The 27804-nt window shown below is 45.6% G+C and overlaps 1 long non-coding RNA gene across 3 annotated transcripts in view; it reads left to right on the top strand.

Annotated features, from left to right (window-relative positions):
- The first annotated feature begins 4928 nt into the window (after positions 1-4928).
- LOC136776716 (uncharacterized) overlaps positions 4929-27804 on the top strand; it is a 59832-nt gene continuing 36956 nt past the window's right edge. The window contains exons 1-2 of one of the 3 annotated variants that reach the window (XR_010823127.1): positions 4929-5085; positions 5541-5665. This is a non-coding gene — a long non-coding RNA (uncharacterized lncRNA). Of the gene's footprint in view, positions 5666-27804 lie in introns of all 3 variants that reach the window. The other 2 variants (XR_010823126.1, XR_010823125.1) reach the window with 2 other exon arrangements.

Genomic DNA, 27804 nt, shown 5'->3' with positions numbered 1-27804 from the left:
TTGTGTACGAGCGATATTAATCGTGGGGACCACGCGTGTGCACCTGTAGGGGGCCGGCCCCCACTCGAACCGGAAGTCCTGCGTATTTTAACGGACGCGTATAATTTGTTCACGACGCACGGTTATTTAAACTCCTTACCGGTTCTCTCGTCTGATTTCTTTTTTCTCTAAATGCTCTTATGCAGGGCTCGGAATTTTTTGCACATTTCGGTAGTTTACTATAGTCGCTAATTATAGGGATTTCTTAGTAGTGACTATAGTAAACAACTGAAATGTGCAAATAATTCCGAGTTCCGCTCTTATATATAGTTAAGACATTCTATTATTGTTTTTATTTTTATTCATGCGAGTTTCTCTTTTTTGCTACTCGCTGGTTTACTTCTTTGCAGAATAATTAAGCTTCTGGCGATGATTGTAGTATATATTTCAGCAATCGAACGGTTAACTGGCTGGACTGGTCATGACAGGAGTATTAGAATTTCCGGTCGAGCCCGCAAACTTTGGATTTCGAGTGTCGAATAATGGAAGGAATGAGAGTACAATATAATAGATATAGCATATGTTAATTGGAAAAGCCAAAGAAAAAGTTGCAGTGTCAAGCGAGGTTATGATCGATCGATCGCGATTGAGGCTTGAAAAGGTTTTTGTTTTTTTCTTTTTGCAAGCAGAATTATCGATCCGGCAAATGTGGGAATGTGCGGTGTGTATTGCCAGAGTGTGGAGTCGAGTTCCGGTCGGAGGCTGTGTAAATTTTGCTAAAAGTCGTCCATAGACGGCGACACTCTCGGGCGGGAAGTTTGCGGCTTCTATAGACGCGAATTGCGGCTGTCATGAAAGCTTTTAGAATAGGCACTGGGTTTGCCATATTAGGGTGCAGTTAGATTTTAGTTTAATGATTTCCGGCGGACAATGCCAGCAGTAATGGCGTCCGAATCCTGCCCACCTTGTTTTGCCCTGGTACTATTCTGCGCGAATGCTTCCTGCCCTACGAACTCATAACACTTTCCTCCTCTCTGCTCCTGCATTTCTATATTCGGATCGAGCGTTTTCAGCTTAGAATGCACTCGGAGAGTCTACTCTGAATATATTGCGCTCGAGAATGTTCTTAATATCCTACCCCCCTCCCCCCCTCCTCCTCCTCCTCCTCCTCCTCCTCCTCCTCTTTTTCCCCTGCCAATTGTCTCATTTTATTTGCATCTGTATCGACACAGTCACTGGACGATTCGTCTAATTTACTATGAGAAATTTTAATAAAGCTCCGATTAGAATTCAGCCGAGGAGGAGAATATTTTCATTAGGAATTAATTAACAGCTAGCATTAACAACTGCTAATCACCGTTCGCTTACGGCGCGATCAATGAATAACGAGATGTACTACAAATTGGTGATCTATCGGCACGAACAGTGATCGAATGGGAGACAACTAATTAGTCGAATACACAAGCGGAGCGGTATCACAGACACGAATTCCACATGGCGATAGCTATGCAAATTGAAGATTCTCATAGAAACGCTGGACTTGCCGTATACGATGTGGAAGCTGCGCTGTCCCAATCGCAGGAGCCACGCGCCGGTATCAATTTAAATAAGAGAAAGGAGAGAGAGAGAGAGAGAGAGAGGATAAAACGGAGCGAGAGAGCGAGCAAATTACAAAGGAGGACCAAAGGATAATGAGTCGGAGTAATTTTCAACGCGAGGTAAGGAAGAGTCGTTTGGTCCAAGTTTGTTGCGAGGGGGTGGGGGGGGGGTGGAGGGTCGAGGCTCGTGAGTCGGTGTAGGGGGACGGGACAATTGGAAGAAAAGGTTTGTGGCGAGAGAAGCGAAATAAAGCTGAACGAGGCCGAGCGTGCCGGACGGACGGACGGACGGGCACCTCCGAAAAAGAGGCAAAAAGCCGGAAAAAATAGTGAAACGCTGAAGCTCGTTGCTCTCTTTCCACTTTCTGCTGTGGTGTGGCGTGGCGGGGGTCGAGAGAGGGAATGAAATCGACAGGGCGTCCACCTATCGGTCCGATGCCACGCAAACGCACACCGCTCCGCACATTCCTTTGTCAATGAGTGTCTCGATACGGGGTAGGGTGCCACACTCTCTCACGCACCAACACGGCCACATCCACGTGTGTGTCGATCGCATATACGCCGACATAACTAAACAAGCAACAAGTGACCTTAAAATCTGCGAATAAAAATACCGGCTACTGATTCGATATCCCAGCTGCATCCCCTTCTCCTCTCCCTCTCGTCTTTTATCGCGTCCATCAGCAAACCCTCTTAAACACCCAAACTGCTTCCCGCTCTAATATATACCAATCTTATCCACGCACTTTGGGAAGGCGTGCTATTTCGTTGTAACGACTCGACGTTCATTAGGACTAATTTTTTTGCTAAACTAATCGCGTTTTATTCTTAGGAGCAGTTTGAGAGATTTTTTTTTAAATTGTGTGCTGGAGAAAAAATAGTTGCGAGTTATTCGACTGGACTCTGGAGAAACTTGGTTTTTTTCTGATTTGTATAGATCGATGAATAAAGGATACGTGTGGGTTGGAAGGAAGGTTGATCAGCCAAGACGTTAGTTCGGATGCTAGCCGTCTAAGCAAGAGATCGCCACTGTCCAGCCACCCTCTCGCCAATACCCCAAGAACCCCTCCCCGGACACCCTCCCAAGGCCAGTCGAACGTTTCAAGCTCAGCAACGATATACCTCGAGGCTAAAACTGACTCATCCCAATATCGCTGAATAAGTCGAAAGTGCAATCCATCAGCAATAAGAGATGCACATTGAAATTAATAAACACTGATGATGTTCCACACAATTGAGAGAGTTTCGCAGAAAATCCTCGGCGTTAAATTCCTACAGGAACATGGAGAATTTTGAGAGATTGCGAGAGAAGATGGAAACATTGCAATATCCTCGTTCATCCCTCGTAATTTAAAAGTTATAAAGATCGCTTGATTGTAGCGTTGCTCGATCCACGTAGATCGCAGCATCCTGATGGATCCATCGATGGAACGAGACTCGAATGAAAATATTTGATCCACGATGACTCTTTAACGAGGACCAAAGTTTCTATATACACACAGCGAGTAACACGGTCAATAAATTGTTTTCACATTCGAGACAAATGGAGCATACTCCATTTATTAGCTGCGTATTTACAAGGCTGATGGTTAACGAGATAAAAATTTGTATAGACGGTATGCGCGTTCCTCGAAAGCTGATTACTACTCCGAACGATTACGACGGTGAGTAATAAGATTTTCAGTGGTTATATACTTGTATCCGCGTATTAAGCGAGGGATGCAGTTTTCGCGCTTGTGTGTGCGTGCGTGTGGAAGATCGTGGTGTGCTATTGGTAGATCGCGGGCTGTCCGTTGTAGGTAGTATTGTCCTGTTGCGCGCGATTGAAGCTCGTCGATCAGCCGTTCGTGCAAGCTCTTCGACCAGGGTGCGCGGTTTTTTTCACTCGACGCGCGGCATCCTCGGCGCTCGGTCGAGTTCGGGCGGGCTCGTGTGTCCGGTGGTCCTCGCGTTTCCTGCCGGCTGCTTCCTCCCAGATCCCGACTCTTTCCCCTCGCCACATTAGCCCGAGCGCCGACAACGTTTCCGTCGCGAGCATCTAACATCGTTGCTCCACTTTCCTTCGATTCGCATCAAACAAAGTTCCTAAATTTTTACCAATTTACACTTTCAACTCTCAGTGCCGATCGACGAGTGCTCCTCGGAGAGAACCCCATCCTCTCTCCAGACTTTTTATTAACCATCGAACTTCTTCGGCCCAAGGTGAATGCATTTCTACATGTATTTGTAGTGGTGATTTTTTTCGGAGCTTTTTATCGTTCGGTTCTATCGATGGTCCTCGAGAGGATTTCTAATTTGTGATACTTTGTGAACATCAAGTTTTCCTCCTTGAGCAATCGTGTAACCTGTGTACGCGTTTCTTACCAGGTGTTGTGTCGATTTCGGATTTATACGCTATAGGAGAGTCGATGCGCGTTAATTGTCTCTGCTTGTAGGCACACACACATATATATATATATATATATATATATACCATAAGCAGACGTTTGTATAGTCTCGATAGAGGGATCGAGTAAAGCCAAGTGTAAAAGCGACAAAGTCGTGGAGATTGAAAACTCGTCAGCTATAATAACTTCGTTCGAAGAAGTGAAACAGGTAGTTTCGTGTCAGACTCGTTGACCAAGAAAAACTCCATCGATTCGTACTCTTCTATTCTTGCTCAAATCTTTACAAATATACTAATACGCGAGAAATACTCAAATTTCGTTAGATTCTCATAAAGACGACTGGATCCAAAAATCATATATAGCTATAAATTAAATCTTGAAAAGAAAAAAAATTCCACTTTCCTCCTTCTTAAGAATCACTTGCTACCAGTAGAGCCTCTCGATCGCTCGAATTCTCCGAAAAACAGTACCGTCGCGCGTGATATTCCTCGAAAAGAGAAATTACCTTGATTCGCGAACAAACAAAGACAAAGGAAAAGGATCGCTCGAAATATATCCAAGAATTTGTATTGTTATAGAGGAAAAAAAAAAATATTACGCAATAATAGCTGGAACATAGAAGGGAGGAAGGTGATCGAGAGCCATGGGTCGCGGCTCCGTCGCGTCGTTTTAGTTCGGGTTGCAGGAGAGTCTGTTGGCTGATGGCGCCACCGTCCGGAGCACCGTGTTTCTCATTCTCCGCGTGCTCGTACGGACGGAGCCAGAGACGAGGCTCGCGCTGAGTTGAGAGCATATAGGGGGGGGGGGGGGGGGAGCATCTAGTAGTTACGTCGCGCTCGGTCGGGTGTCTCGTGGGGTTGGCGCGTCGAGTCGCTGCGCCTGCCCGGCCGGCGCCGTCGGCGGCTCGACGGCTGCGTCGTCGCGCGACTCTCTCGCTCCTCGCAGCATCCGCGAGCTTCGGGAGCTTCTCTCTCTCCGCCTACGCGGAGCGAGTGTGCCGTGTGCGCCAGTGCGCCCGCAAGCCCGCAAGTTCGCGCTCCACCACGCACCAAGCTCTACCGCGCCGATCGTGCCACGTTCGTCCAGCGGGCCGCCCGCAACTACGGCCGCCCGCACGCGAGGTCACCCAGGACCACTCGAGTATCTCTCTGAGCACAAAAGCACCGAAAAAAATCATCCGTCAGTTTTTACCCGACACCCCTTCTCTCTCTTCCCCTCCCCCCCTACACCCCCTCATCATCCTATCGACGAACGAACATCATCGACAGCGACGACGGACACTCCACGACCGACACCACGTAGTATATATACCACTGGACGAAAATACCTGACCTACCCCCCTTCTCTACTAAACCCTACGCTCTCTGCAAACTTTCTCTAATAAGGATTATATATATATATATATATATATATATGTGTGTGTGTGTGTGTGTGTATAGGCTTGTACATGGACTCTCTCTCTCTTTATCTATATATATATATATATATATATATATATCATCTTTTTTCGGGCTTTTGTAACAGTGCGTCAAGTTTACCGGTGAGATCCAATAAAAAACGTCGCTTTTTTGGATAGGAGACTAAACTAATCGCCTCGCTCGACCATTTGGACTTGTTCTTCTTCTTCTTCTTCTTCTTGTGATAGTGCCCGCATCGCCCTTGTCCTGGACCTCGTTATCCTGGGATAGGCGTGACACGGAGGTGAGTCCCGGTGAATTGTGATAATCTTTCTCTTTGCTTTCTTCCAGTTTTCCTTCTTGGTTTTTCGCTTTTTCCAAGTTTAGTGATTTAAAGCACGTACAACCTTTTCTCCTTCTTTTTCCGTTCTCCTGTTATGAACGCACGACACTGCGTCGTTAACGTTATTTTTTCTTCCACACCCGGTTGTTCTTTCTCATGAATCTTGTTCTCAGGTTATCAGCTTTTCCAACCTTTGATCGCGTCCGTTGCTTTGGGTATTTCGAACCACAACTGCATGTAAATGGTCCTGTTTCATCTCAGAGGTAGCTGCTTTGTACGTTTCACGGTTTCCTAAAATGAAAATTAAAAATCAAACGGAATTTTCAGAGACATGTAGCAAAGTTTTAGTTTATCAATGGGTGCCATCTGTCGCAGAGATATATTTTTCTCCTCTTGAAAATAATATTTTACAAATTTGATGAAAACGAGTCGCGCCGGTCACGCGAACACGGCTGTGTCAGCACGGTTTCACTCACTTATTTTCAACTTTGACCTTTTTTGGCAGTCAATTAGTCCGCTAAACATATTATTAATTTTATAAAAATTGTACTCGAGTAACACGTTGCATGTGCATTTTCATTTTCTACCTTGTGCCAAAACCGTTTCCCGCTGCTTGATTTCTGCTTATCGCTGTGTATAGTATCCTGCCCCTCTAGAGATAAAAGAGCATTTGTGCCAATATTTTGATCATTTGATTTCTTTTTGTTTCTGGAACGAGACACTTGTTCCTTTCATCCCTTTCGACTGGCTACGACCAGTTTAGCTGAAGCTTGTGTGTCGAATCGTGTTCAGTGGTGACTCGAATAGTGATGGTGTGTAACAGTGGTGCTGGTGATTATTCCTAGAAAATTTTCGAGAAATTCAGAATTTCCCAACTAAATAACATCGGACGCTCTTGTGGCAAGTGTTGATACCCTGACGAAATTGTGAAGCCCCACTCGTGTGATCCAACGAGCTTTAAAACCGTAAAACTTTACGATGGAACCTTTCGATTAGTCTAAATTTCAAAAATCATGCTGAACACCCAAACGAGAAATTCTTCGATAAAAGCGGCTCAGACTCAACGACTCGCTCGTTATAATCGTATCGAAAGCACACGAGAGCAAATTTTGACCGAACGATGCAAGACCGAAGCACTAAAAGTGTCCATCAAGAAAATCATGCTAATAAAATAGATTGTTAGAGCAGAGAGAAGACTGCACTTGGCAATTGTCCAATTCTGTTCTGGAAAAAAAGAGAGTTCGGTTAAATTGTTGAATTTAAATGTAAAAGAAGAAAATATTGAAAATACAAAGAGGGAGGGGGGCACTCGAGCAATCGCAACGATCAGATTTTTGTTGAATTTCAAGGGTCGAACGGGTTTTTGATGAAGGAGAGCAGAGTGAATTGGGGTCCGACGGCATTCACGCAAAAGGGAAGGCCTGCGCGTACTCGTCACTAGCAAACTATGAAATAACAAGTAATTTCCTCTCGATGATCAAACGAATAATGAAATTTCTTCGAGCCTTATAGCTTCCGATCGATACACTATTCTAATAAATCTGCATTCTGCAATGTTACATTGGAATGGCTGCTCTTTCACTTTCCAACAAAAATCCATCGATACCCAACGCTTAAAAGTATTAATTATATCAACCAGTGAAGTCTGCTCTCTTTCAATTTAACGTAAATGACAGCTATTCAAATCACTGTACTAATATTTAACCTAGCAATGCGAGCTTTGTGATGGATCGAAGCACGAAAACTATTATCAACCTCTGTTTATCAATGATGATAAATTCAAATCACTCTCAAGGTTCTTGTTGAAATCCTTACATTTCAGTTGACAGGTCAACATGATATTAACATGGTAGCGAACGTATTTCTGGCCTAACGATGCACTTTGCACAGTGATTCGTTTAAAATCGACGGGGCATGCATCGTGACGAAAGAGCATCAAAGGCACACGCTTAACCAATTAACGGAAAGAATTAAATCAAGTAAAATTCTAAAGGAAAAAATAGGAAGAATCGCAAGGACAGTTTTGGAGCTATTGATAAAATTGCTGGACACTTTTAGATGTTGAGCGTGCAATCGTTCGAGTTGTACTAAAGAGTAACGTTGTCCAGACGCGAGGGAGATTGGACTATAACCAGTTTCTCCGGCTCGGTAGAAGGGAAGAAGCGTCCAAGAGGGTGAGAAACGGGAGAAACTCGATCCGTATCACCATTGTCGTGCCTCTTGGCGAGTTTTGCTTCGGCCGTACGAACGATAGTCCCGGCATGAATAACTCGTGATCGAACAAACAGTGTCATAAACATTTCTGAGGCTAATAGTAAATGAAAGAGAGAGAGAGAGGGAGAGTGGTAGGGAGTGGGGCAGTTTGGTCGGAAAAAATAAGGGTCTAGGGGGGGGGGGGGTGGTGGTGAGAGTAAAAACAATTATAGATCGATGAAGGGACACACACACATTGATCAGAGGGGAAGGGGGAGCTGAAAAAATTGTTACGATCAACAATTTTGCAAATATCGTTCATCCCCATTTCTTACGTCACACCAAATTTCTCCACTGTTCTTGATAAGAATTACAGCTCGCTTCGATCATCGTCGCTGAAAGTCTTTATGCTTTCGGAAGTCCTTCTAATAAAACGTACATTTCCAGATCGTCCCATTTCGATACGTGATTTAGCCATACTCTCAGCTGGGTTTATCAAAGTCTTTCAATGATTATATATTTCCTGAGGAGCGGAAACGGTATCAATCGGTTCTTTCTTAGCCGACTACCTGACTCGATCACAGTCGTTATCGCGTAGTGATGAACTTGAAATAAATTCAGTGTTGTCCAGAGAATTATCGAGAGAAAAGCAGTCAATTAATTTGATTCGACTCGACTGTGATGCGATTCATTCTTACGGGATGCTCGCGCACGGTGTAGCACACTTTCCTTTCACTCGTGTATATTCATCTGTCAAGAGACTCGTGACAAATTCAGCGGCAAGAAGCTTTTGGGGAGCTGGCAGGCGAATTATCATAAAATTAAAGGCGACTGCGATGATGAAAGTTATCCAGCAATTCCCCACATTGTGCATGGGGAGAAGTGTCCCAGGTAGAATTGGAGCAAATAAATTTTGCCACTTACTTAGGAGTGGAGAGAGCCAAGCAGCTATGCACGTAATAATTGATTTACCCTCCAACTTGATATTCGTACCTCGTGGAGAATCTTCCACGCGAGGCTTATTGGTTGCGCGTCAGCTGAAAATATCCGATACGTGGAAAATGATGAATTCGTCACAGCTCATTGGAGGATAATTATCCCAACAGGTGTGCCATCGCGAAGAAACTTATAAAAATAGAGCAATCCACGTGACACAACATTCATCCCCTCATTTTCTCTTCAACGGCCTATAAATTCAACATTCTTTGCGCACCTGCCACTATAATGCCCTTCCTCGCGCTTCGCGTCCTAATATAATTTCCCTTATTTCACCTTTAAAGGCGCAAACCGTCTAAATATATCTTATCGATAGTCGCGAAATTTCACTTGACCTTTCGACGTTCGCTCGTCGTAAAGATCAAATCTGCGTCTGTTTTTGATCAATCGTGCGTAAAAATTTAAAGAGAAACAAAAACGAAAGAATCCTTGAGATTCGGGACAATTTTGTGGGTGAGAAATATGCTGTGCAGAATTTACAGGTATTAGACACGATAGGAGCGTAAGAAGAAAAGACGTTGGTGAAAATTTCGAAAGTTTTCAAGTAACCGTGTCAAGAGAGAGAGAGAGAGAGGGAAAAAAAAGAAGGGCTGTCAAAATAAATTTTACAAAACACTCGCGAAGCGTATCGATCGCGTTATTTTTAGGGGAATTAAAATTCGCTGATAGGGAAATTTCGTAGGGAAGCTGTAATGAGACGGATGTAATATATAGCCAGAGATGAATCTGAAAAAAAAAAAAAGAAAAGAAAATCGCAGAAGAGTGTAGATTTAAAATGAAGAAAAATGCGGGAAACGGGAAAAGAAAACGCGACGCCAGAGGAAGATTATTGAGATAATTAGAGTATGGATATGTAGGAATTGTCGGGGTAGATAGAAGGACACATCGGGGGTTGATGACCCCTCGAGGGGTTGATGCAATTTTTAGCGGACGAAAGAATATTTGGGAAATTGTTAGGATGGTCGGAAGCGGAGCATTAGGCCTTGAACGGCGAGGGGTATGGTGGGTATAATTGTCGCGCGGTGAGAGGGTGGGGGAGGTTGATTGTACGTTGACGCCCCGATGAATGTTTACGTAACAGCGTCAAACAGTTTTAAGCGTTACGTTATCGCGCGAACAAAAAGGTCGGCAGGGTTGAAGGTTAGCGAAAAAATCGAAAGTACCGCAGCCGGTGGTGGTGTTTTCTAGGGAGTGGGGAGGCAAAGAAAGTGGAGAAAGTAAGTAGAGAAAAAGGGGAGAAGAAGCGGAGGAAGAAGGAAGGTGGGAAGGAGGCGAAAGAGAGGGTAGTGGTTCCCGTGAAATGGCTTTTTGAAGAGGTGGAGGAGGGGGAGGAGGCGAGGAGTAGAAAGGAGGAGGTGGAGGAGGAGAGTTTGTGGCAGGGATACTTTAAAGTGGGAGAGAGAGAGAGAGAGAGTAGGAGGAAGAGTGGGGGAGGAGAAGAACAAAAAGTTCGAGAGGGAGGAAAAGGGGTGGAAAAGCTGGAGGAATTGGCTGGGGGATGGAGCAGGCAAGGAGAAGGGATTTAAAGTGAACTCTCTCGAGAAGGGAAACTGGAACGTGGGGGTAGAAGGGTGGGGGAGAGAGAATGAACGGGTTAACTGGAAAATCCGATCGGGGGTCGGTGTTTTTATCTTAAGACGGCGCTGCGGCGGTTCCCGCAGGGTGGAAGGAAGACGATAAGGGTGGTAGCGCGCGCGAGATGGTTCGGGAGTAGGGACTCGTTAGAGGGGAGTAGCATACGTATGGGAGAAGAGGGAGAGAGAAAGTCGAGGTCTCCCACCTCTTCGTACGACTATTTCGTGGGGGGTGGTTTTGTTTCTAGCAAGTGTCGGAGGGGATAAGACTACCCTCGGAGGCAGAGTGCGTTTGCGCCGCCGCCGTGGAGGTGGCATCGTGGCTAAGGGTTGCTTATTCGGCCGCCCGAGGGGTAGCCCGTCGCCGGGGGTGGGGGCAGAGTGCCTCGGTGCAGGGTTAGGGTGGTCTTTTCGTTCGTCAGTAGCAAAGCGGCGGCCTCGTCATACGGAGCTGCCCGGCTGACCAGCCAGGCTATTACCACTTAAGACGCGAACTCCTTGTAATTATCGCCACTGCCGTTTCGCGCCTGCTCCTCTCCCCCACCCCATCCGCCCCCCTCATCACCGTTTCTCTTGCTCTCCTCTCCGCGCAACGCCCTTCTGACCGTTGAACAACGCCAACAGTGGGAATACCAGCAACAACAACAACACAACAACCACGGATCATCGCCGCCGTACCGTTCGTCCCTGCGCGATCCCCCCTTACACACGTGCGTCCACACGGACGGACCCGCACACACTCTCGCACCAGAGGCGCGCGCGCGCGTCCACGCACACACGCACACACACACGGACGCGCGCGCAACAGAGTGAACACGGAGAGAAATTCGGCTGCGTGGAGCAGCAGCGATAATCGGGAGTGTCTCGGTGTCCTGCGGCGGGAACGCGGTTGAGGGGCCGCGGGAGCAGCAGCAGCAGCAGCGGTGAGACTCGCGAGCGCGCGCGCTCTCCTTTTTTTCCGAGCGCGCAGGGGACCCAAGGAGGCCTCCGCAAGTGCGCCCTTCGCTGCGTGGGACCTGTGGAATTTGGGAATGGGGAGGACACGGAGAGCCAGGAGGGACTGGGCAAGAAAAGGGATGGCTCCTTCGCCCTCGGGATCAGTGGCCGTTTAGTCCTCGTCGAAGATGCTTCCGACCTCCGACACGCACGCTTCTTCTTGCCCTTGCTTCCACTCGTCCCCTCTCAACCATCTTCGAACTGTTGTTGTGCTCGCTCAGTGATAATAATCGCGGATATTTTTCGCATTCGTGCAAGTGTCTCTGCTATATACCTTGTGCCGTTGGATTTCCTACGAGATTTTACGCCCCCCCCCCCCCCCCCCACCCCCACGCCTCCCTCTCGACGATACTCGAACTATCAATGTGTGATTACCGAGATAACAACGAACGGGAGTGAACTATTTCTCTCTTCGAGGCTTTTCAGAAACGTTTCATCGTGGAAAGGTGCTACTCTAGACACGTTTTAACGCGTGACTGTCGTCTCCCTCAAACTTGGAACAAACTGGACGGTACGTGCATGTGCCGTGAATTACCAACCGCTGCACCACACTGTTGAGATTATCATTCACCTTCACGAGTGACGACGTTAGTTGTTTTGGAAATTTTACGCTTTGTCTCGATGATTTTTCTACTCTTGCCATATTTTCCGTTATTATTTATTTCTCGTTTATTTTGTGTTTTTCAGTTGCGGCATAACTCGCGCGACCATTATTTGCTTTCGCTATATGGACACCGATTCGTAAACAAAGTTTTTGCTCCGGCTGTGTCAAGGCGTTTGTGTATACTTGGCTTTGTCATTGTTCGACCTTCCTCTGTCTTTCCCCTTTTCTCTTTCAGCTGCGAGTTTTTGTCTCACGGGCGTCGATATAGATTTGCTTGGATCGCGAGTCGAAGCTTCGAACAGTTCGACCGAGATTTCTTTCTTTCCGGTTCGCGTGTGCGTAGCGGTCACCTTGACAGCAATCATTTATTCTCTTATCTAATCCGGACGATTATTTAACGTGGATACACCCCTTCCTCGTCTATATATACAAATTATTGTCATTTCACTCTTATTGCATCTCCCATCCTTCTTATCCAACACTTATCGACGTTCAGTCCATTTATTTCCCACTTATCATCTACAAAAAGCGCACAATATTTCACTTGGACGCACGATTTTTTTATTCGCGCAAAACTCTTCTTTTCTATTCGAGTCAGTTTGATCGATACGTCTCAAGAAGATTCGATAGCCATGTTCTCCTTCGAGCACCGAATTAAGATCGACCTTTATTTTTGTATTTTATTTTGACAAATAAAGACTGCGGATTTTTTTCTTTGCTTTATTTCAAGAACCCATTTTGTTTCAGCATGTGTAATAATTGGTATGCGAGCGCAAGGAGTATTCTGAGAGAGTAAATATCTGTAGCTCTCTTATATTTTGCCAGATGTCGCGTATCGTTCGTTAGGTCAATGTTGCTTTTATATATACGTATAGTGTTGCTTTTGTTGCGTTTGGACGCTCGAGGAGCTTTTCAGTTTGTCGAACGTTCGGAATCGCTGTAAGCGTAAAGTAGTGACGATGGGGCGATTAGGGTCAGGCGCATGATTAACGATAACTTCTCAACAGACTACCGCTAGTTTATGGCAATCTATACTGCATTGTGCGGCAACGCCATTAATAGTCAGCAAGACAAACTCTCGCCAATTGCTCAAGGCACTCCCGTCGCGAGTTTAACCTTGGATAGCCGTGAATACCTTATGAGAAAGTGTAGTTGGAAATTTGCTAAACAATTATTGTTCGATTCTTCGGTTCTGTCGAAGGCGTCGAACATTTTTTTAAACGAGTACTGCCTCGATTGTGACCTGCCGCTAAAATACTCGAGTATGCGAGAGAGATTTGTAAATATTTTACGGGTATATGTGTGATTCGTTTTTTTATATACACGTAAAAAAAAAAAACGAATAAAACGTATTAGGCATGAAAATGGAATATCGTTCTATATGGTGTATAAATAGCGTGGAAGAGTTTTCGAATTGAATCGAGTGTCCACTCCTCTCAAAATATATATATATATATATTGCTTCTTCGGAAGAAGGGCGCGCAAGGAGCTTGTAAATATTTTGCAGGTATACGCGTGGTTCGGTTGTTTATATACGCGTAGAAGAAACGAATAGAACGTATTAAATATGAAAATGAAAAATATCCTATATAAGTAGCGTAGAAGAGAGTTTTCGAATTGAACCGAGTGTCCATTTCTCTCAAAATATATATATATTGCTTCTTCGGAAGAAGGGCGCGCAAGGAGCTTGTAAATATTTTGCAGGTATACGCGTGGTTCGGTTGTTTATATACGCGTAGAAGAAACGAATAGAACGTATTAAATATGAAAATGAAAAATATCCTATATAAGTAGCGTAGAAGAGAGTTTTCGAATTGAACCGAGTGTCCATTTCTCTCAAAATATATATATATAGTTTCTTCGGAAGAAGGGTGCGCAAGGAGCTTGTAAATATTTTAAGGGTGTACGTGTGACTCGGTTGTTTATATACACGTATAGAAGAAACGTATGATACTTGTAAATGGAATATCGTCGCATGTCGTATGTAAATAACGTAGAAGAGAGTTTTCGAATTGAGAACCGAGTGTCCACTCCTCTCAAAATATATATATATATATATATAGCTTCTTCGGAAGAAGGACGCGCGAAGGACGCAAGGAGCCACTGCGCGTTAAAACGAGAGATTGACCAAGTTTGATAAAAATGCTAATGACGATCATCCTTGAAAGAATAATCCGCTCCCTGGATGTCCTTTGGTTGATTCGCCTTTCGTAATAATATCGTTGCTCGCATCTCGTTTCACGCATAGGAATAAATCTTGTCGAAATTTCTAAACGATACAACGTATAAAAATCCTGTCTCTATATACATAAGCAATCTTCCATAGCAGATCCTCCAGTAACCCTCAGAGCCACGCTAATTCAAAGCATCCAACAACGATTGGCTCGCACGGCAAGAATGAATTTCGCGTGTCGTCTAGAGCAGGAGAATTAATTATAGCGAGAAAATGGAAGATTGCCCGGAGACGAGCGATACTTTTTCGGACACGATACGCCACCGTGTCTCTACAGTCGTATCAGATCGGATGAAATATCTTATTAGGAGTTTTGATTAATTTCCCGGGAAGCAATTAGGCGGCGGGGATAAAGCGGGGCTTGTGAAAGGCGTTGTTGGACTTGGGAGAGGCGCGTGCGCCCGCGATTCCCCGCAATTCCAAGGCAAACTTCTCATCCCGCGTGAAAGTTGCGGCTGGCGAAACTTTCAAGCTCGCTCGTGTGTAACGTGAGGAAATGTCGGGAGATTTGCGGGGATCTCCGCTTCTCGCCCCCTCTGCCCTTTTGTCCCTCGAGTCTCCCGGCCGAGGGAACTCTCGACGCGAGTCCCGGCGTCGCACTGCCAGGAAGACGCTCGAGTTTTCCCGTTCGCCACTTCCCTCTATACGCATCCTGCGAGATTATCAATTAATTCGTGCCAACTCAATTTCGCGTTGCATCGATCCGTTTACGTTCGCGCTGCGACTCCAGTCTACAAATGTCACTCTCTTCGGGAATGTATAAGACACCAACTGTCCAAAACACGCACGTTCGGTCTCAGCCCCAACTTTATCATTATTACACAGGATCTGCTTAATTTCGAGACAGACTCGCCTCGAAGATGCGATAAGACGCGGGCGAATCGACTTTCTGCCGGATTTGCATTCGTGCCTTATATTTTCCCGTGAGATTCCCAAGGACGATACAACGCCGCAAACTTTCGACTCGTGAGCGTTATATAACGCGCGGGACGTCGCGAGCAATGATGACGAAGAGTCTCGTGACGAGTCGAGAACTCGACACGAGTCTGACAAGGAGGCACCGCTTGGGAATCCGTACGTATCAATCCCTCTCTCGCGCACCTCGCGCCTTACAAAATCATCTCTCTCCTATATATATATATATATATATATATATAGCTCTCAGTTCATGTATCCCCTACCTCCTTATTCCCTGAAAATTAATAACAGAGAACTCGCACTCTCGCAAAGTACCCACTCTAATCATTCGATCTACCATCGATCACATAATAACTGTTTTACGTTCTCTGAAAAACTCTGCGCGCAATTATCCTCTTGTCGCTCGACAGAGTCCCGTGTATAATGAAAATGGCGATGCTACGATGAATTTTGTACCATGAAGAATGTTTTTTCGCGAGAATTAGTGGGTGGTCGCGAGATGGGACCAATGTCAATAATTTCTTTTTGTCTAGCGAGGTTTATCGCTTTGCTACATACATATATATATATATATTATTATTTAGGGTGTTACAAACGCAGGAGAAGTCTATAGCGGGAAATTCGTTGCGTTGTGCAGCAGCAGCGGCGTTTGATAATGTCAATAATTGGCCGTGGATGTGCTGAACTTGAAAGCAGGTCACCGCCTGGCAATCAGATTAATTAACGAAATCAAATGAAAATATTCATTCGAATTTTCGAACGCGTCACGCTTTGTCGTTGTGTGTGGGTGAGACAGCGCGCGTGCGTTCTTGTCGAGTGCTATGCACGTGCGGTAGAGGGGGGATTGCTCATTATGCAAAAGTTTCTGGCTTTGCCGCAATTTCGATAATCCGACCTTTCGAAAAGTGTACATTTAGAATATATATGTATGTGTACGTGTATAGGTGTAGGTGCAGAGTGTGTACATCGACACGCTGAACCGTGACATTGACCCAAATCGGGTCGTTGGAACCCTCCCCCCCCCCCCCTTTGCTCGAGGTTCGTCGAACCTAACCCATCGACCTACCCCGTTCATAAATTTCCAATTGCCGGATCGATAATACACGCTAAATTTTAATTACCACGCATTTTCATTCGTCCTTTTTCATTGAAATTTTTCACGAGTCACCACACTCGTTCCGCGAAACGAGGACTCGCTGCGACGAACCACCCACCCCTACATACATATATATACCTACTCCGCAAAAGTAAATTCTTCAAGGACACAATATTTAACCTTCTATCCTTCGACTTCCGGTTCTTCCCAGCAATTGAGTCAATGCAACGACGCTTTACGGGAATAACGCAGAAACGACCAACAAGTTACATCGAGTACATCTACTTAACGTAACAGGAAGAATGTTTGCAAACGTTTAAATCGAGTATATATATACCTCGAGTCGAGATCCATCCTTAGGTTCTTATTAACCCAAGGATCCGAATGCTCGAATTTCCACTGAACAAACGCGTTGCTCATTAACGAGTTTGAGCAGCGATCAATTAGCTCGCTCTCGAGTGAGGAAAGAATCTTGGAGAGTGAAGGAGAAGAAGAAAGTGCGTTGATTGGACGCTCGCGTTGTTGCATATGGGAGAGAGCAGCAGAGGAATATACAGCAGTGGCATATAGACACCGAGGACGCTAATTACGATCGACATTGTCGCGGTATGTGCTAATTACTTCTCGAAGAAAAACTCTTTTGCAGTGTCCCAGATCAATGAAGCGTCGCTTTCTTTAGTGGCACAAAAGCCTTTGGCTGGCCTTGCGTGTCTTAATCCCCCACATGGTCTTGTCTCTCTTTCGAGCTTTAAGCCCTTTTTCAATAGCGTCCCACGTATGCCAGAGCATTTAATCTCATTCACCACGGTGTTTTCTTTCTTCCTATCAATGGTGAGTCTGCGTGCATGGGGTACTTGCTAAAATTAACCCGATATGGTCGGCTCCCCTTAATTGCTACACTTTGCCCGGCCTCTTCCTCCTTTCTCTCCGGACAAATCGACGCAATGTGGAAAAAGTGTATCGTGGCACGAGCGAAACGCGTCTCTTCCACCTGATTCATTTGTGTCTGCCATGTACTGTATATATATATATATATATAACGATCACTTTTAGAGCTTTTGATCAAGAAGAGTAGAAGCTTCGTTGCGAAAGGTTTTTCATTTTTCTCAATTAGAATAGGTCGTGGAATGTGTAAATACGTTACAGTCATAGCTAAGAAATCAATCTGGGTTTTTACGATAGGAGTCTCCGTGGAACGCAAGGTGTTTTTCTATTGGCGTTCGACATTATTTGTCCATGTAGTCTATTTACAAGAATTTACAGCAATTTTATCAAATTTTCAACATCTTCTTCAATTCAATTATCACTACAGCTCTCACACAAACGGTCAACTGCAAATATTTCAGCTATCTCGCACTATACAAGTTTGACCCAATCGTGCAGTGTTCGAATGACAATGCTACCATCATCCAGAGTGCAAAGAAGGAAACTCTCAATAAGTTGAATCAGAAATCCCTAGGATATCTGAATCGAGATCCGGATCTGGTCGGTCCCAGGGTACAGTTAAATTCCAAGTACCTCGTGGTTGAACGAGCAAGGCGAACCCTGGCTGTTTGTTTCCTATTCGCTTTGGTCGAGCAGACGACATATGTGTGTCTTTATGAGGAACGCATCTGAAGTAGACAAGTGCATTAAAACCTCTGGCGTTAGTCGAAGCTTTAAGAGGGAAGGACGTTGGATTGGTGTAGGAGGAGGAGGAGGAGGAGGAGGGGGAGGGGGGCTTGATGGAGGGCTCAACTCAGGGAGATGCACAAAGGAATGCAAAGTAAGAACCTCCCCCACTCTCCTCCTCCCGCTCAGGCACTACCCAGTACCCACTTCCCGCACCATTCCCATCTTCCGTCAGATGACACCCGTATAGCTTCTACGTGCTCGCTCTTCCGCTGTCCGTCCCCCCCCCCCCCCCTCCTCCTTTATCGCATAATTCTCCGCCTGCAGACGGAGGTTACAACGCATTATCATACAAGGCGACCACCCCTTCCTCCACCTTCACCCCGCGACTTCTCTTAATTGCAGACTGCAGTCTCCGCATCAACGCGTACGTCGCGTCTCTCCCGCACAAATTTTTTCTTCCCTCGACGAACGAGACTCGCGCGAGGCCGCACCGTTCTTCCCATTCCTCTTCGGGAAAATAACGATCCGTCACCCCCCTCCCCCCCCACTCTTCCGGAAAAATTTCACGATTCCTCCGATCGAGCGACTAATGTCTCAAGTTATACATCCGCGTCCCTCATCGCGACATTATCGACACCTGTTTAAAACGAGGGGACCGTCGCAGCCCCGATTGACCCTCGCCCCCCACCATTCAACGATCCTCAAAGTGTCGTTAGGAGGACGCCTTAATCGCGAGGATCTCAAACTTGCATTACGTCTCCGCGGCTGGACCAACAATCCCCGGGATCTTAAACTTTTCGTCCATATATATATATATATATATATATATATGTCATTGAGCAAGGATCGAAAGGCAGTAATTGAAAAGGAAAAAGATGGAGATATCGCGGAGCAGTGTAGAGATGGTTCGCCTACGGTTTGCGTGGCCTTCGTCGATGTTGCGGCCGGAACTTCGCCGACTGCCTCCGAGCAACGCGATTGGCTGCCGATGCGTCCGCTGTGAATCGCCACCTCCGCCAATGGGTAATCGCGATCCATCGGATAAAGAATCTCGTCGAGCATCGCGTAATTTCCATCCTCGCGTATTATTACGTCATCCCGTGTCTTTACATTCCAGCTTTGTATATAGTTTTAGTCCGCACGTACAGCGAGGAAGAAACATCGTGCGGTTTCGTGGACCAACGTTCATCGCTATATCTATATATATATATATATATATATATATATAGGCATCTCGACAAAGTGCGTCGATTATAATATTAACAATGACGAGGCTGAAAGTATAAAGAGGGGGGGGGGGGGGGGGGGAGTCAAGTACGTAGAATGGAGTGAATCTTGTAAGATAGTGCTGGTCTTATCATCCGACGATATTTCCGGTTCCTGTTTCAAGAAGCCTGCTGGCCGTGATAATTATTTATCTCTTCTACTACTCACGCGATTTCCACACAAGCTTCGTCACAAAGACCTTTGTAAGAAACTCGAAGAGAGTGTCTCCTCCGGAACAACGTACACGCGTTATTGGTAATTTTTAAATGCTGAGAAACAGGTCGAAGGGTTCGAAGAGAAAATAGGAAGCAGAGGAGCAAAGGCAGCTCGGGGAATGGAACGAGCGAAATTCACAGTGGAGACTGCTGATGGCTTCTGACGAGTCGCGGTATATAAAACAATATTGATTGGGTCGAGTGGCTGGAGGATTATGGGGTGACCGCTCCGCAGAATGGAACACGGTGCGCGCATTGTGCGCCCGTTGCGTCCGGTCAAACTTTTCATGCAGTCCCCCTCCCACACATCTAGTTTTCCCTATTAAATCTTGCATTTTCTCCTCGCTCCTCCTTCGATCAATAAAATCGACATTTTTATTTTCTTGCTCGATGCACGAGCAGGCCATATTGGTTCTGTGTATTTGAAAAATAATTACGTTGGAGAGAGAAGTTTTGGTCAAACCACGCAGCTTCTTCGTGGATTTTGCACGCGCTAAAAGAGCCAGTTGATTTTTCGATCAATTATTAAAGGCGCGTTTAAGTGCTGCCGTGAATTCGACAGTTTTACCTCTGGCGCGAGTTTTTTCGTGGATAAAAAACTCCGGTGAAAACTCCGGATGGAAAATCGGAGTCATCCCAGCAACGTTCCGGTTGGCCAGCATCGTTCCGGATGCGCGCGGGCCGGGGGTAGCTGCTGGTCCGGCCTGCACCCAGGAGAGAAGTCCCTCTTGCGAAATCCGCAACTCCAAATATATATATATATATATATTTTCAAATTTTTGCAACATCGTCGATCACAGATTTGGACTATTGCACCTCGTGCTTGAGCAAATCTCTTGCACTTTCTTCTCGTCTCGAGTTGGATTTGTTGAACGAGGATAAATCCTTTGGAAAATTTGCAGGATTTTCATAAAGAAAATTAGTTATATATATATATATACACATAGTGCAGCGGTGAGCGTCTGTCTTCCTTCGCGGACTTTGCCAATTTGTTTCTTGCAGCCGAGCTCGATCTCTTCGAGTGGTTCCATGGCCGGCGACGAATGACGAGGGTGCCCAGCTAATTTTGCTAGACGCCAACTATTTCCAAATCGATTAAACTAGAGCCAGGAAACACTAATTACAGCAGCGTGCTTTTCCCACACTCATCCGAAAGTTTCTCGCAAGAATATCCAGGCCCTCTGTCTCTCGCGATCTCGATGAAAACGTTCGAAATGGAAAAAGTGCAGGAGAGAGCTCAGCCTACGTATATATACATAGTACGACATCCGGGAGTGGCGTTGATAAAAATCTGCTTGCATGGAAATGAAGTAATGAGGGAGGGAGGGAGGGGGGGGGGGGGGGGGGGGGATTGAGGGCGAGTACAGCGACGATTACCAAGGAAATTGGATTGTTCGAAATCAAAGAGTTAGAAAGCTGCTGCTTGAATTCGGAAAATTCGCGGTAGATAAATGAAATTAAAAAAAAGCATGCGTGCACCTATACGTAGAGACTCACTAACACAGAGAGAGAGAGAGAGAGAGAGGGGGTGCGCGAGCGGGACCTAGGTGTCCATCGTGGTATTTCCACAAACACGTGCATTTATACGGGAAGAGAAGGGGTTTGCCCGTGATACCAATACACACGCACAGCTTGGAATAGGGATAGGCCACACACACACACACAAGTGGAGCCGCAAATGGGAGATTTTAGTGCAGACAGAGAGACGGGATGGGATCCCGGCAGTTGTATTTCGCGCTTGCTCGTCAAATTTGCACATTTATTCGTTTAGCGTCATACAATCGCGCTTAAAATTCGCGCATGGCCAGCTATGCGTCTGTGCAGGCGAATATTTGTGCGTGCACGGTCGCGAATATTGAAAATTCTCGTTTCTCCGCGGTGGTGTGCGTGCGCGCGTGCGTGCATCGTATAGGGAGAGGAGAGGAGTAGGCGGGGCGCGCGCACACACCATCTCATCCCTTATTCATAGCCCCTCGAAGGGTTCGATGGAGCTCCGAGGCTTAGAAAACATGGTACGGGATTTTTCCATCTCTCTCTCTCTCTCTCTCTCTGCTGCTTTTTTTCGTTTCAATTCATCCTTTTGTTTTGCCTACCGACCAGGGAATTGCCCGCTGCATTTCCGACGCGGATTCATCCTCCAACGAATTTTTGTGCTTCTAAATGCAATGCGCTTTAAGTTTACAGCCATTTTTACTCCCTCCCCTCCCCCCCCCCCCCCCCTTAACCCCACTCCGCCCGCCAAGCAAGCTGCAAATTTTAAGAAATTATCTCTCGATTCGCTCCATCATTCTTCATTCCTTATCAAAGTATATACTATATATATATGTATACAGGCTGCAGAGGTCTAGTGCATTAATTGATCCAAGCTCAGGACAGGGGATGGCGAAAAGCAGAAGAAAAGAACGCGTGCGAATAAATGCGGCCGGGTATACGAAGGTGTCCGCCTAGATGGCTGAAAATTGCACATCGTTAACGTGGAGGGTTTTGCGTCCGCTTCCGCGTAATTTCCTCGTGACGCCAATTTTCCTCTAGCGTCCAACCCCTTGGGGTTCCGTTAGAGCGCCCTCTGGGAAAACAAAGGTGTCACTTCTTCAAAGAGCTCTTCACGGAACTGTACCTACACCTCCTCTTCCTATTGTGCTCAAGACTTACGGCCCTCTCCACTCAAACTCCGTCCCACACCCCGGCCACCGAACTTGAGGAAATATTTTCCGTCCAATATTCGCGCCAAAGCCTCGCCTGCGAGCCCACCTCAGCCACGTACTCCCAAAATTCATATTCATTCACCCGCGATTAATCTTCCGCTCTCTTCCCAACCTTTTATTCCCAATAATAGTGGTGCGGTCGGTAGCCAGTAGAGTACGTCGATGAAAGGAGAGACCGTAAGATCGTGGCAAAATTATGTAATACTCGGAAGACCCGGGATATATGCACAAGCACGTACGTCGAGTTTGTGCAAGAGAGGGTCGCGCGAGTGCACGGAAGAAAAGACAGAAAAGCCCGCGCGGATCCCGCTGTCCCTTTTCCACCTCTTTCCCGGAGGGCCAGTCTTTTTTTCTCCCCCGGCTTCTATACTCCATGGCCGAGCACACGGAAATTAAGAGACCTCTTCGTGGTGTGGTCGTCTCAACCCCTCTCCTTTTCTTTCCTTTTCCTTCGACTCGTCTCGCTCGTGCGTGCGCGCCTGGCCGTTCACCAACATTGCCACATTCGTTACGCACGCACGCGATCATTGTGCACCCCGGACACCTGTGGACTCAACCGACTACTTTCCCGTTCCCGAAAAACCTCTTACTTTGTAACCTTGTGTGCGAAAGAAAAAAGGACAGGCCTCGATGTTTATTCTGCGATATTCATATCGCACCTTCGTTCTCATTGCGTTATATATCTCGATCCTCCTTTTTCGGGACTTTTCATCGTTTGCTAGCTTCGGAAAGGATCCTCCAAACACACGTATCGATCCATCGGGAAATTTCTATGAAACTATACTGATTTTCCACAAGCGGAAAACACGTATATACACCCGCGATATCCTTTTATAAATAAAATCTTTAGGATCACGAATAACTGGACGCTAAAAGGTCTTTTCGCTGGAAATAACTGGCGAGAAGCACACGCGATTCGTTATATTTTTACCGCTTGACAATTGCTGGTTAGACCGCCGCTGCTAATCAAGAAAAGCGAAGCTCCGACAATTTTTATAACCGTTCGATGAGAGATGTGGAAAAACACTTGAATCACAGCCTCGAGCACTTTTTCCGTCGTGGATGAGTCTTCGCTCGCTTCTGCATGGCTGTGTACCACCGAAATAGTTCAATATTAATCGAATAATTATCGCAGCTGAGATATCTCGTCAGGATGGGCCAATATTATTTATTTTTAAGGATCGAACGGGGGGGGGGGGGGAAGGGGCGTTAATTCCGATGCTGATCTGCATTCAGACGAGTTACAGCGACGCGCTATGTAAATCTATGCTCGCGCGGTTAGCTGGCTCTTATCCTCCTTACGATTTTTATCCTAATTATACGCCGAGCGCTATACTGGATTTAACCTCGCGGATCGGTTAAAATCATCGACCTATTCAACTCGACGATTATCATCGCGAGGTAAGCGATCGAGTTTCGCGTTTAATCTATATAGTGCGCGCGATGAATGCACTCGGCTGAACTACGAGATGATTTTGTCGCAACGTCATTTTGTCGATGAAATGTTTTTATATCGCTCCAGCTGGCTGGATATCAAAAGAAGGCGTGGAAAAGATAACATTCAAGCTGTGGTGCGTTTGTTGAAAAATATTCTAATTTCGCTTTAAATTCAGACTTTGGATGTGTATGCGCGTGTATATCCATCCACTCGTTGAAGAAAGGTTTGCTGACGAGATCTCGTCGAGCGAAACGAAGTAACTTTTCTCGAGAATAAAACTAGATTTGGCGAGAGAAAATTTATCTTTTCTTAGTAGTGAGAGAAAAAGTTATCGTTTGGCCGATGGTTTCCGTCGGGGCTCGTGTTGGGAGAAGCCATAAAACGCCAACCCTCTTGAACGCCAACTAAGAAAGCGGTTTATCTTGTCCCGAGGGGATGGTTCAACAGGTTACAAGACGTTGCCTGTTTGAGTTTTCTCCTTCAAGAAAGTAATCCTCCCACTATCTCGCACCAAAATGTTCCCTCAGCCCGATAGAGGCTTTCCGGACAATGGCGTGTCTCTTCAAAGATTCGAGCACGCGAATCAACCAATTTCCCGTCGAACGGATCAACCTCTTATTCTATTGCAAATTGATTTAATATTATCAAAGAAATTTATCATTTTTCCTAAAAGCACTTTTGCAATTTTTGCAAATTATTTGGACTACTTCGGAATTTAAATAATTGATTCAGAAAGGGGTTGCAAAGAAATTATAAGTTTTTTATAAAAAAAAAAAAAAACAAAACAAAACAAAACTTAAAGAATTACTATTAATAACTATATAAATGAGACAACCGCTTGTTCAAATATTGATTTAAAGTGAAATTTCCATGTTTTTCTTAAAAATTTATTCTTTAATTTAATCTGCTATTTGGGCAAAAAAAAAATGCATAATAGCAATCTTATAAATATGTTTTATGATACGTGTAATTCTTCTTAAATATTTATCAAAAAGAAAGATTGAATAAATTTATTCACAGAGCAATTGGTAGACGTGAGATATTAAAACAGATTAAACAAATGATTGCATGTAAGAAAATTTTACGTTAGTAAAATTCATCAAAATTAAATCCATTTAGAGAGAATATGTAACGAAGAATTTCTTCCTCGTTTCAAATTTACCAAACGCACGATAATCAAAATTTCTTTCCTAAACACTATTACAACAGATATTGCACAAGACCTTTGACTGTTGGTGAACGAAATTTTGCACAGTAGAGACCTAATATACTATACACACATGACATAACCAAAGAGTATCGTCCGTGCAGCAATCGATCGAGGCTCGACTCTAGATTCTAAATTACTTATTTATAAACGCATCGCGTATGAAATTAGTTATTTAAGAATGATATAGGGGAATGAAAGGCAGGGGGAAAAAATCTGTAGGCGCGAAAGTATAGAGGGTGCGAAGTTTCTAAGCAAGTAATTTTACTGCGGCTGAGGGACAGGGAACACTTGTTGAGCAAGCACCGAGCTAAGATTCTCCGATCTAAGAAGCCACTTGTTGCTTCTGCCACCTCGCAAGAAATCCAAAGGGGTCCCGTTATAGAATCTTAAGGAAGATAGACAAGCTGTGCATTCGAGGAGATGATCCTCCAGCCAGAGAAGGCCTGCTTTAAAAGACTAATCCACCCAAAAGCCATTTCTCGAACCGATCAAAATTATATATATATATATATATATATATATAGCAACGTTTCATCCAATTGAAATAAAATCAACCATTCGGCTCAAAGAACCGAACAAGGCTGATGATTGACCCAGAAGAGAGAGAGAGAGAGACAACGATCTTTTCCCTTATCGAAGTTGAGAACTCGTGGGTGTTTCATTTCGTGGCTATATCTGGGTTATTTGAGCTTCCTTATGACGGGGCTCGCACACAAGGGGGTCACGTGATCAACTAATCGTCGCTATAGAAGAGTTGAAAATGGCCTCCCCTCGAGTTTTATGCAGTTTATCATTTCATCTGGTGGGGAATATCTGATCGATGATGGACGCGGAGTAGGAAGGGGCCAGCCGAAGATAAAAAGACGAGGTTCTCGAGTGGTTATGAAGGGAGAGCCAATGTGGAGGGGATAGAGGGGGGCAAGAGGGGAAGATAGACATCTGGTGCGCGCTGCGAGGCCTGCGGATGCTCCTTTACCGATAGAAATAGAAAACAGACAAGTTGGAAAATAATCAATAAAGTGCTTTCCTCGAGAGCGATGTACAAATGTCAAGGAAATATGAAAATTGCCTGAATTTCGTGTAGCAACCAACGAACGCTTTTCGTGTGCGTCGAGACAATACACGCGCGAGTTCTCCAAATGCAACTTTGGCTTCGCTCGCAAGTGTGCTCGTACATAATACATACATACATGCGTGGAATATTACTTGACTTTTCCCTTAATAAAGGGATGTGGTTTATTTTATATCACTGCGATACATATATATATATATATATATACACACAGTAGCCTTCGTTTGTTTTATCGCGGGTACATTTTCGATTGGCAAGCCGTATAACAGGGAGCAGAGCGATCGGGGAAACGAGCATTGAACGAAACGCGTTAAATCAACGGATAATTTGTCGAATTAATTATTTGCACCAGCGATTCATTTATGTCAGGCTGGCGAAGTCTGCTTCTTGACTGTATGAATAATAGAATCGATAAACAGTTTAGTCATTGTTGTATATATATCGTATGACGATAGTCTTATCCGCACTATCAGGCTTTTTTATCCATTTTGTTTAACGAGGAGCGCCACTTGCCAAGTTCCCACATGCCGAGGTGGCGAAACGAAGCCCTCTTAGAAAAGAGCGTACACGACAGATGGTCTTTGCGCGCGCGTAAAATGCCCGATTGCGATTGCCTCCGAGGCCTCGCGTAACTCGATATATAATTTCTAGATGCGTCACATACTTTTCTTCGCGTCTTTCCCGCACCCTCCTCCACTTGCCCCTCGCATAGACCTTAAAAATTAAATCTCTCTCTATTCGAGCGGCACCCTCGCTCTCGCTCGACTCCTCCCGCACCACAGATCCAATTTCTGCCGCTTTTATCATCCCATAAAATCTCTCGTAACGTCCACTCGACTCGATCGCTGCTCTTTCCAAAATTTCCCTCGGATTTTCTCAACATCGCACCGAGTGCCGTCAGGGTCTCGGTGCACGGCGTCGCAAGGTCGTGCCGCGTTGGGCGAAGTTGCAGGTTGCGGCGGACAATGAGACTTGATCGATTTTAATCGCATCCTCGGGGTGGCGCGAATCGAGGAAGAGCCGAACGAAACTGGCCAGGGCCAGATAGAGTCTGCTGGCCGGTATCTGAGAGATTTGCGGCTACCCGGCAAGATTTAACAAATAGGCAAAGTTTCTTGGGGGATGCCGGAGAATCCGGACGGCGCAGCCACGACGACATCCTCCCGCCTCTTTGTTCCTAAGTTTCTGATGTATTATAGCTGCAGCCACTCCCCCCCCCCCCCCTCCTCCCATCCTCTGCTCCAAACCGAAGCTTTGCCAAAGCCTCGCTCCGCCACCGCGCGTCGCCGTTCTGCCGGGCCCGTATACGACGAGTGGGAGAGTTTTCCTTTAGGGCGGCTCGCTAGTTTACGCGACATCGTTTAAGACACAGCGACCAACCAAGCGTGATAACCTGCTTTAACCAACCGTTCTTCCCCTGTGCTTCGTCCCCACCTACCCCCTCGAAACTCAGCTCTGTGTATACACAGCCGCTCGATCTGGTTCACGGAGAAAATAATACCAAAATGTATATGTACTATGTAAATATGCGAATTCCGAGGGGGTTTATTCTTGAATAATCGACTTATTACTCTGTTCTTCATGTACACAAGTTTGCCGAAGAAATTTTCCAAGGACCTCGTTTAATCGATTTTCCCGTAAATTTTCCGAGGAACATCGATACCGACCGAAGAGAGAAAATAGTTTTCTTGCCAATCGATCGTAGGCTGTCTGTCGCGTCGCACATCTGTCTCTCGATATGTACGGTCGATGTTTGGTGGGGCGGGGGTGGGTCGGGGAGAAGAGGGGGGCTTTATTGTGGCGACAGCGTCGCCTTGGGCTGCATCGTCGAATCGCTGATGCAAATTTCGTGCAAGACACCCTTTTCCCCTTCCACGCCCCTTTTGCATTCCCCTCCCACCCCCTGCCATCCACGGGAGTCGAACCCTATACTCCTACACAGTTGCTTCTCAGGAAAATCGAGACTCGAA

The sequence above is a fragment of the Prorops nasuta genome, unplaced genomic scaffold (assembly GCF_024137725.1).
Source record: "Prorops nasuta isolate Cenicafe-Biocafe unplaced genomic scaffold, Cenicafe_Pnas_1.2 PNAS00010, whole genome shotgun sequence".
Taxonomy (NCBI): domain Eukaryota; kingdom Metazoa; phylum Arthropoda; class Insecta; order Hymenoptera; family Bethylidae; genus Prorops; species Prorops nasuta.
The sequence above is the reverse complement of the archived record's forward strand: the minus strand, read 5'-3'. Positions and strand labels throughout refer to the sequence as shown.